Genomic DNA, 11,051 nt, shown 5'->3' with positions numbered 1-11,051 from the left:
TGTACATTCCCTTACATACAGCCATTCAGAATATGTGACAGAGTTTCAGTGACTGGATTGTGGTCATGGTGCAGACAATGAGGAGGTATTAGGGTACCACAGAGAAAGATTGAGTCTGGTTATGGAAGGACTTGTAATCTGACTGACTGTATACAGTATATCCTCAACTGCATAATTTGAATATTGCATGAGAGACAGGGGCTGTGTCCGAAATGCAGAACACGTTCCCTACTCCCTAACCCTAAATGAGGGATCCAGATGTAGTGTACTACACTAGTGAACAAATCAGCGCATTTCGGACACTACTCCGTCGCCATCTGGTTGCGTCATCGGCTCATCGCTGTCGCACAGTTAAAACGCTCAGAGCACTGGCTTTTGGAGCAATAAATAATAGCCGATCTACAAGCTCTCAACAGGTGGCGAAGCGAAGCGTTTTGAGCTTGTACATCAACTCCCCAATGCTTGTGGATTGTAAATAACATAACATGTTGTGGTGTTATTATGAGAAATAGGCCAAATATAATTATGTTTTTATTTATCACAATTCAATAAAATAAAGTTAAGTTGTGATAAAATAGGTTATTCTTGGTAATTTAAATAACATTATTTATCATGATTATTATTATCAGCTGTGGAAGGTTGGGTAGAAAAGATCGAAAAACAAAAGCTTCCAGCGTCTATTCTCGTATATTCTCTTCATAAACAACTTTAGAGCTGTTTTCATCATTTGTTCTCTGGTGACAAGGCTGTGGACATTTGTACGAGTTGTTTTCTTTAGCCGGTGGTTCTGCTACGGACGGCTCTGTTGCGTTTGCTCAGCAACAGGTGGCTACGGCTCCTGCCCAGAGACGAGCCTGCAGTGTGCGTGTGCGCGTGCACACCGCATGTGCGTGCTCAAAGCGCGACACAGCGTCCGCAGCGCAGTGCATTGTGGGGCGGTAGGGCTTGAATAGTGACCATCGAATGCACCCTACAAATCCAAATGCATTGTGGGATACTTCAGTACACTATATTAGGGTACAAAAATGCTCACTATACATTCGGACACTTGTTCAAAATGGCGGAGCCCCCTTTTAGTACACTACATTAGAGAATAGGGTGGATTTCGGACGCAGCCAGTGTGACTGCAGCAGGAAGGCAAGCTAGCTTTCCTTGTCGTTTTAAACCAGTGCAGTGTTGTTGTTTTTGCTGTTGTAACATTACAAGGATCATCTGTGCTTTGATGGTGATAAAAGATGGTCTGAATCAATAACAGAAGCCCTTACTGAGATCAAACCGTTGGTAATAATGGCCTCAGGTCATACGATAGATACTCCAGTTCTCACACAAAGGTCACTGAAGTCAATCTGACGACACCCTAAACCCAGCATGAGTCTATTTTAAGGCTGGGCTACTTTTTAACCCAAAGAAACTCATCGCCCTCTCTTGCCACACACGCACACATGCACAGTTGCACACAGGCCTGTGGTGTAGTTTTATTAGTTGGCGGAATTAAGAGAAGTTGACCACTCTGGGGGTCCCCCAACCCACATACGTAGAACCGCTGTTGGACTCGGCATTTCAAAGCTTGTGAACTCAATGAGAGAAGGCACCAGAGAATGATCCACAGTATGCTGGGACTCTTTCCTGCATTCAGTTACAGTTCCTGCATTCAGTTTGCAGTTACACTACAATTCATCCAGCATTTCAACTACCAATTAAGGCTGTCACCATCAGACTGTATTAGACTTTGAGGCTTCTTATTCAAAGATTATACAGGTCAGATGATGGTAAAGTCAAGATGTATTTATTGACAGTGTATCCAAGTATATCCGTCCATCCGTACAGAAAACAGGATATACTGTAAGGAAAAAAGCAAGAAGTTCTTTAGTTCTTTATTCGGATCCCCATTAGCTTCCGCTGCCGCGGTTGCTAGTCTTCCTGGGGTCCACATAAAACATCACAACATCAACATACAATATTCATACAAACAACTGACACTCGTCAGTCTGAATCTAAAATACATTAATATACAAATATAAAATAATACAAGAAAATGTACAAAAAAAACATATTGATTATTCAAAGTGTGTTGTCTCTCATTAATATTTGTTTAATAGTTCTTTTGAATAAGTACTTACTTTTGATTTGTTTCATATTGACAGATAATGAGTTCCATTGTTGGATGGCTCTATAAATAACAGCTCTTTTAAGTATTTCTGAATTTGGTTTTGGAAGTTCCAAATACCCTGAGCTTACCTGTCTGGTTTGATAACCGTGTTTTAGACCTGCATTCAATAATTGATCTCTGAAGAAATCTGGCTTCCCCTCAATTATTGCATTTCTAGAAAATGTTATAATACTAGATGTTAAAGCCATACTGTGTAAGATGCCCAACTAGTGGTCATTAGCCCTATAGCAAACCGCGGTCGCGTCCGCGTCTTTCGGACGTTTTTCGTACCTTCAGACCCCCGCGTCTGCCTCCACCTCGCTGAGATCTATCTTTTAAGGGGTCCCTTGTTCCTGTGCGTTCAGTAATTCCAGAGATACGGACTCCTTCACCCTGCCTGGTAGGCGAAATTACCTAGAGAAGGGATGGTACAAACGGGCGACAACAAATATGGCTGCCATAGCGACCCCACTTCAAGATGCGCTGTGATTGGCCGGCAGTTGTATAACCCTCGCTGTGATTGGCCGGTAGTGTGATGACGCAATTTTGGCGCGAGATCCGGTCCACGGCAAGGATCTCAGTTTACATACAGAGAAGGCTTTACAGGCTGAAATTCACGGCGCGGATCTTCTAAAACTTTTGTGATTTAATAGTTAGGAGAATTTTAAGATTTGTTTTATAAAAAAAGTTACATAGTACAACTTTAACTTCCCCTCAACAGTTAACCATACCAAACGGTAGTGCATCCTAGCCACATTTGTTTTAAAAGAGCAATTAAGTGCTAATCTTGCAGCTCTATTTTGTGCTAGCTGGAGTTTTTTAATATCCATTTTAGCAGCAGAGGACCACACAACTGTACAATACTCCAAATGAGAAAGAACTAATGCTTGTGTTACCTCCTTTCTAATTGATGGTGTAATGTAGGGAGAACATCTGCGTGTAACCGCAATACCCTGCCCCATTTTTACAACAATTGTGTCAATATGATCCGACCATGTCAAGCGCTCATCAATTGTGACACCAAGTAACTTGATTTTATTAACTTGCTGTATTGGGGTACCCACCATAGATAGACTCAATTTTGAGTCCCTTGCCAGCATATCTCTAGTGCCAAAGACAATGCACTTTGTCTTGGACACATTCAAGATCAATTTGTTTTCCTTTACCCAATTTGACACTAATTGTAATTCCTTTAATAACACTTTATTTAGTATATTGCATGTTTTTGCAGAGCTAAACATGGTCGAATCATCAGCATACATGATCATATTTGCTTTATCCAACACATAGGGCATATCATTAGTAAAAATGGAAAATAAAAGTGGGCCTAAACAGCTTCCCTGAGGGACTCCACATATAACATCCTTACTCTCAGATAGACTTCCATTATAAAACACTCTTTGCCTCCTCCCAGAAAGATAACTATCCATCCAAGAGAGAGCCGAGGATACAAAACCATATGCCTTCAATTTGGACCTTAGCAGTTCATGATCAATGACATCAAACGCTGCACTGAAGTCAAGCATAACTGTTCCAACCATTTTCTTATTGTCCAATTCATCCAACCATTTGTCAGTCATGTGCACAATAGCAGAGTTAGTTGAGTGACCAGCTCTATATGCATGTTGAAATTGCGTAGTTAACTGATTACTTAAAAAATAGTGTTGTATTTGATCAAAAACGATCCTCTCCAACATTTTGCTAAGTACCGGCAGTAGACTTATAGGCCTACTATTGGCCCCAGAAAATGCAGCCTTTTTGTCCTTTGGCAGTGGTATTATTTTAGCTTCTTTCCATATTGTGGGACACACAGAGCTGGCCAAACATCTGTTAAAGATATGACATATAGGAATAGATAGTTCTTTAGCTGCCACCTTGAGAAATTTACCATCCATATTGTCAATACCTGGAGATGTATCATCAGAAAGTTGCCACAACATTTTCTCAACCATAGAGACATCAACCAGCCTAAACTCAAAAGTGCATTCTTTCTCCTCCATAATATATTTTTTAATAATATCATCTGACATAGAACTAGTTGTTGGAACCATCTTTTCTCTTAATTTTCCTATTTTATTGGTGAAAAAACTATTAAAATAATTAGCAATTTCAAGAGGTTTTGTAATATAAATACCATCACATTCTACATAATTGGAACTTGAGTTTGATTTCCTCCCCATAATTTCATTTAATGTCTTCCATATTTTCTTACTGTCATTTTTAGCATTACTTATTTTCTGCTGATAATATTCTTTTTTTGTATTCTTATTACATTTAGTGACCATATTTCTTAATTTACAGTATTGCTCCCTATCATGTAAACATCCAGATTGATTAAGAGCCTTCTTGGCATTATCTCGCTGCCTCATTAGAGCCTTTAACTCATCATTCAACCATGGAGCACTGTTATGCTTTACACTATGTTTCCTCAAGGGGGCATGCTTGTCAGCCAGTCTATTTAATTTAAACATGAATCTATTTAGAGCAATTTCTGGGTCTTTTTCTAAGCATACATCTGACCATTGCTCATTACCAACATCTGTCACAAATATATCTGAATTAAACCTCTTAAAGGACCTTCTGAATGTTACCTTATTTCCAGCCCTAGGCATTTTAATTTGCATGGTAATAGAAAGCAAATTGTGATCAGTACAACCAATGGGTAAAGATTTTGATTTTGAACAGTGCTCAGGAACATTTGTAAAGATGTGGTCTATGCATGTTGATGATTTACCACCAGCTTTATTAATGAACACTCTGGTTGGTAGGTTAACCACTTGTGATAGGTTACAGGCATTTGTAACTGAGAGGAGCTTTTTCCTTAAATGGCAGTTTGAAGAGAAATAATCAATATTCAGATCACCCAAAATAAACAAGTCATTATTTGAATCAGACATTTTATCTATCATATATACACATCCCATCTAAATATTGAATATCTGAACTTGGTGGCCTGTAACAGCAAGCTATTAATAGTGGCTTTAAGTATGGCAGGTGTATCTGCACACAGAGAGCCTCTATGTCACTCACCACCATTTCTTTACATTCTTTAGCTGGTAACTGATTCTGTACATATATAGCCACACCACCTCCGAATTTATTTCTATCTCTCCTAAATATAGTGTAATTATTTATTCTCACTACTTCTCACTACTAGAAGAAAAAACAACAGCCCTCCCCCATCCCAGAATGGCACAATAAACAATGTTGACTACAACAACCTTCATTGTGTCAGTGGTGTCAGGCACATTCGCCTAAAACTTATTCGCCTAAACGCATTTGGTCCTTTTGCGTAGCACTTTCGCTGTGGAGGAGAGTGTTTTCACCCACCCTGCCTGGCCGATTCACCGCCGTTGAAGAGCCATTTCGCCTACTACAGCTATCAGACTGTCCATGTTTGCATCTCTCTCTCGCTGCAGGAATGCGTTTAATTTGACAAGCGCATGTCATCTCTGGTCGAATCCCCACACCAATTCAAATATTAGAGGCAGAAATTGTGAAAATAGACGATCTACATGCTCACATTGCAAGGTGCTGGGAGCATGTAGATCTGCTATTTTCACAATAGAACCATGTTATACAAAATGTAATGCCTCAACTCTTAGTGCTTGTCAGGGTGGGGGGTCCCCCGTTAAAATATGCACTGCACCTGCATAGGGCATAACTGTGAGATAAGAGCCATGCAAATTTGGACTCACCTGATTCCAATAACTATCTGTATTGCTGTGATTATAGAGTGCATTATGTGCATAGCTGTGTGTAATGGTCACCGTTTGACAGGTAACACCACTGTCACAATCACTATAATATTTAAATGACAGCAGAATTGAACGTAGACATACAGATTAGAGCTTTGGAACCAGGTGCGTCCAAATAATTAATTAATTGATATGTGCATTGCGCAAGGTCATGATGAGTCAAGACGTCCCGATATACATCATAGCATTTGATTTGGTTTGTAAAATATGCAACAAAATTGTTCTGGCGCGCAGATCCCCCTGCAAGCATAAACTTTCTGTGTCTGGTTCTGGTGCGCGCTCCTCTGCTCTGTGCCAAATTCTGTCTGTCTGTCTGTCTACCTGCCTGTCTGTCTGCCCACAGCGTGGCAGCCCAGCCAGTGCGCAGCATCGCATGTCATCGTTGTTAAAGACACCCGACTTAACATTTTAAGCCAGGCAAAATGGATAAAAAAGACGGACCCTAAAACATTTAGGCGAAATGGCTCTTCAACGGCGGTGAAAAGACTCTCCTCCACGGCGAAAGTGCCAGGCGAAAAGACCAAATCTGTTAAGGCGAATAAGTCTTAGGCGAATGGGTTGGTGACCGTGTCAGTAACCTCTTATAACCTCAACCAAGAGTTTTTGAAGGCAGAGTATATCGAGAAAAGAGCCCCATATCTCCATATTTTGTTGAATATATCTCCTTACATTATAACAAGCTAACAAATAAATTACTAGCTTATTTAATAATTGTATACTTTTTTTATTGCGGAAATAGCTTTGTGACACTCGAATAATTTGCGATTAGGCAATTCTAGAATAATTATGACGGGCTTATCAACAAAAAAGAAAAAGAAAAAGAGAGAAGAGTCCAGATTGCTCAAGATTCTAATCTTGCAAACCTTCCAACACCTCAGAGCATTCAAAATATCATGGAATGTCTTAGCACACCTTTGGGTGGAATTTTAATCATTGCTCTTGGTTTGCAGAGTGTGTATTCTGAGCATTCTTTAGCTGTCAGTGTGTGACCTTTGACCCCTAGAGAGAATCTTCTGATGGCCAGGACGGACATTTTGCACAGGTTAACAGGTTTTTAAAATGTGTTTTTCATTCCTGCCATAACGAACAGAGAGAAGGACACAATGTCACCAAACCAGAGGAACAGTGTCTGTCGGTTTCGTCCGCCTTGTCCCAAGGCTGTGATTTAAAGTCAGTGAGGTCGTTGTGCGTGCCTGCGTGCGGTCAACTAGCAGGTCTCTCTGCTGTTTATGATTTCTGGAAGGAAGTGAAGGTGGTTAACAACAGTAATATAATATGCCAATGCCTTCCAGTATTGATGAGTGGTGCTGAGTGGTGGAAAATACACTATGCAAATATCTTTAACTGTGTCAAGAGTGAAGTTCTTAATATTGGTGAGGTTACCCACAGTGATGGTGTGATTATATATGATGAGGTGAGCAGCCTTATAGAGAAATTGGCTTAACAAAGCATTTCAAGATCAGATAACAGCAGAACATCTGAAGCACACTAGCCATATACTGTAGTTTCAGTGCTGCTTGCTGTGTTTTTCAGGGCTGCTGATGCATGGCATACTGCCTGAATCTATGCTATCTGTTCTGCCAGTAGTTGTCAAAAACAAAACTGGGAAGTTAACAAGCATTGATAATTACAGACCTATTGCATTGGCGAGCATTGGAAGGTATCCCCATGGAAAGGCTCAATGAATATACAGCAAATACTGACAACCAATTTGGTTGTCAGTATTTGCATCATGCAAGAAAAAGCATGGCACTCATTTATGTATTTATACACTAAGGACATCGTCAGTCAGTACAGAAGATACAACAGTACTATATTTACGTGTTTCCTTGATGCACCCCAGGTATTTGATCACATCAATCATGGTAAACTGTTTTTACAGCTAAAAGAGCGTGGTGTTTCCTTATATATTCTGTAATAAGGATCCTGCCGTTTTGGTATTCACACCAAACTATGCAAGTGTGGAATACAGTACATCCACTCCACTTCTGGTGACCAATGGGGTACGCCAGAGAGGAAATATGTTGCCTGTAGCCTACTCTTTAATTTGTACATAGACGACCTATCTAAACAGTTAAATGAGTGTCAAACTAGTTGGTGGAGATAACCTTATTAATCATACTAGAAGCTCGGCCGCCCGAGTCGGCACCCTGGCCAACTCGGGAACAATGTAAATAGGGAATGAATGCCCTGCCCTTAAATGCAAACCCCATTATACCTGTTGTCATAGGATCTGTTTTGACCATCTGTATGCATGTGTCCATTTATGCCCATATATGGAGATATGTGTCTGTCTACGACCATTTTATGCCCATATATGGAGATCTCTGTAGGACCCGTTTTGACCATCTGTTTGCCTATGTCCATTTATGCCCATATATGGAGTGTGTCCATTTATGCCCATATATGGAGTTATCTGTCTCTAAGCATCCATTTTATGCCCTTATATTGAGATCTCGTATTGACCATCTGTTTGCTTGTCTCCATTTATGCTCATATATGGAGATATCTGTATCTGTCTTTCTGCATCCATTTTATGCCCATGTATGGAGATCTCTGTATCTGTTTGTCTGTGTCCCTTTATTCCTATTATGGAGATCTCTTTATCTGTCTGTGCCTCTGACTGTGTTGCAGACATAGTGCCGGTTCCCCCTTTAATGCAAACCCCATTATACCTGTTGTCATATATGGACACAGGCCATATGTTTGCCTGTGTTCATTTAAGCCTGTATTATGAACATCAGAACACGTCATACTGATGACATTCAATACGTAACCATGGCATTTTTTGCAGACTCATGTGGCGTACGTGATGTCAGAGCCTTTTATGAAGTGATGTCACAATGAATCAGCGTTTGTGCCGATTTCCTCCGGAACAGCCTGATGTCAACAGTAGCTCCGCATAAGGAGATTCCGAACGTTTTGGGGCGGTTTCGGAAAACCGCACGTCGGGTCGGGTCGAGGCCCGGCGCTGCACTCCGCGCCGCGGCGGGGAACGCGCGTGCCGAATCTGAAGCCGGTGGGACGAACGGTTCTCGAGATACGCGGGGCACATACTCACAGAGATTTGTCGCATTTATAGATAGATAATTTACACTCATGACTTGGTAGATGCTCAAGATTCTAATCTTGCAAACCTTTCAACACCTCAGAGCATTCAAAATATCATGGAATGCCTTAGCACACCTTTGGGTGGAATTGTAATTATTGCTCTTGTGTGCAGAGTGTGTATTCTGAGCATTCTTTAGCTGTCAGTGTGTGACCTTTGACCTCTAGTGAGAATCTTCTGATGGCCAGGACAGACATTTTGCACAGGTTAACAGGTTTTTAAAATGTGTTTTTCATTCCTGCCATAACGAACAGAGAGAAAGACACTATGTCACCAAACCAGAGGAACAGTGTCTGTCGGTTTCAGCCGCCTTGTCCCAAGGCAGTGATTTAAAGTCAGTGAGGTCATTGTGCGTGCCTGCGTGCGGTCAACTAGCAGGTCTCTCTGCTGTGCTTTTAGGTGTGCTTTGAGAGAGAGAGAGAGAGAGAGAGAGAATGGAGGCCATTTGCACATTGATGTGTACAGGTGTAAAATGTGTGTATAAAATGCATTTACAGGCATTATCATGTATTATGTCTCTTATGGCGCGTCATATTACACCCAAGTGTAAAACTAATGGGCCAATGACAAGCAAGAACACGCTTCTGACTGACTTTCAAGTGGTAAATGTATCATCACAGAGCCTACTTAAAAATACAGAGAATACTCAGAGAACCGGGAAAATGTCTCCATAGCAGCGGCGGCCTGATTGGGGCTAGTACTTTTGCCATTGTAGTGGTTCACTAATGGTTCACTCATTCTGAATGGATTCCTTCCTATTATCTGCAAGGAGTCAGTCAGACTATCACTTCCCCGTCACTATTGTAGGCCTATTATAATTAGCCTATACATATATGTTCCACTAAATTATATTATGTTGCTTAGTTAGATAGAAACTTTTTTTAGACCAAAAAAACAGTTTAAATGCCTTCAACTGAGGCACAGGTTTAATAAGTGCCAGTCACGAGATCGATCTACTGAACACAGGCTTTGAATTAGACTGGCATAAATATATTTAATTCATATAAACTGTCATCTTTAAAAAGTTGGATACAGTGACCCATATATGGGCATGTTTTGCCAATCTCAACAGGCACTGTTTGGCGCGACCTCGAGGGCGAGGTTGCATGTCGCCCTTCAGGGCAAGGTCGCATGTCGCCCTGAGGCGTCTTACTAGTATATCTGCTATTTTTCAATAGCTAAGGTAGGCCTAGAAAATAATTCCAGGCACCTCCACCTTGGGCCCTAGTAACTCATTCACCCCCCCCCCCCCCCCCCATTGTGACGTCCCTGTGTCTGTCTGCCTGCCTGCCTGCCTGCCTGCCTACCTGGTTAGGTTAGGCTAGGCCAGGGGTCTTCAACAGGGATACTGCAGGGGGTCCCTGAAATTGTTTTAAATTAAGCATTAAAAACATGATTCTGTCTATTTTGAACAGCTTTTATACATGATTATTATGCAAATGACAGATTGTTAGTGCTAAATTTATAGTATTGACATTGGTTCTCAGTTAATGAGGTATGTTTATAAATGGCAGTGGTACGCCACTTGAAGCCTACAATACATGCATATTTAAAATAAAATCATGAATATAATCTATTATTTTAATAGCATAGTATTGAATTTTATTCATAAATATAGCCTACACCTACAATATGTTGTAGCCCCACCCCACCCTTCGAGGTAAGGGGTCCCTGCTCCATCTACCCATCAGTTTGGGGGCCTGAAAACGTTGAAGATCCCTGGGCTAGCCTACAGCTTTTATTTTGAAGTTGTAGACCATGTGATTGGTCGTGACATTCATGATGAGGTTTTTTTCCTGGACTAGATAATTGAATAATGGGCCTATGGTTCCAAATCACAAAATGCCAAAATATGAATCACACAATCAGAGCTCATTTGAGTATTTTCCTGATTGTGTTTCAGTGTTAGAAAATTGGAAAAATGAAGCAATATTAGATTTTTGCTCTAAAACGAAAATCAAAAAAAAAATTGATCTTTGATTTACCATTCCTTCCCAAAAAATCAAATTATAATAAGATCCCAGTCCAGAAATGT

This window comes from Nannobrachium achirus (genome assembly GCF_963921795.1).
Source record: "Nannobrachium achirus genome assembly, chromosome: 1".
NCBI classification, from domain to species: Eukaryota; Metazoa; Chordata; class Actinopteri; order Myctophiformes; family Myctophidae; genus Nannobrachium; species Nannobrachium achirus.
Note: the sequence above shows the minus strand (reverse complement) of the source record.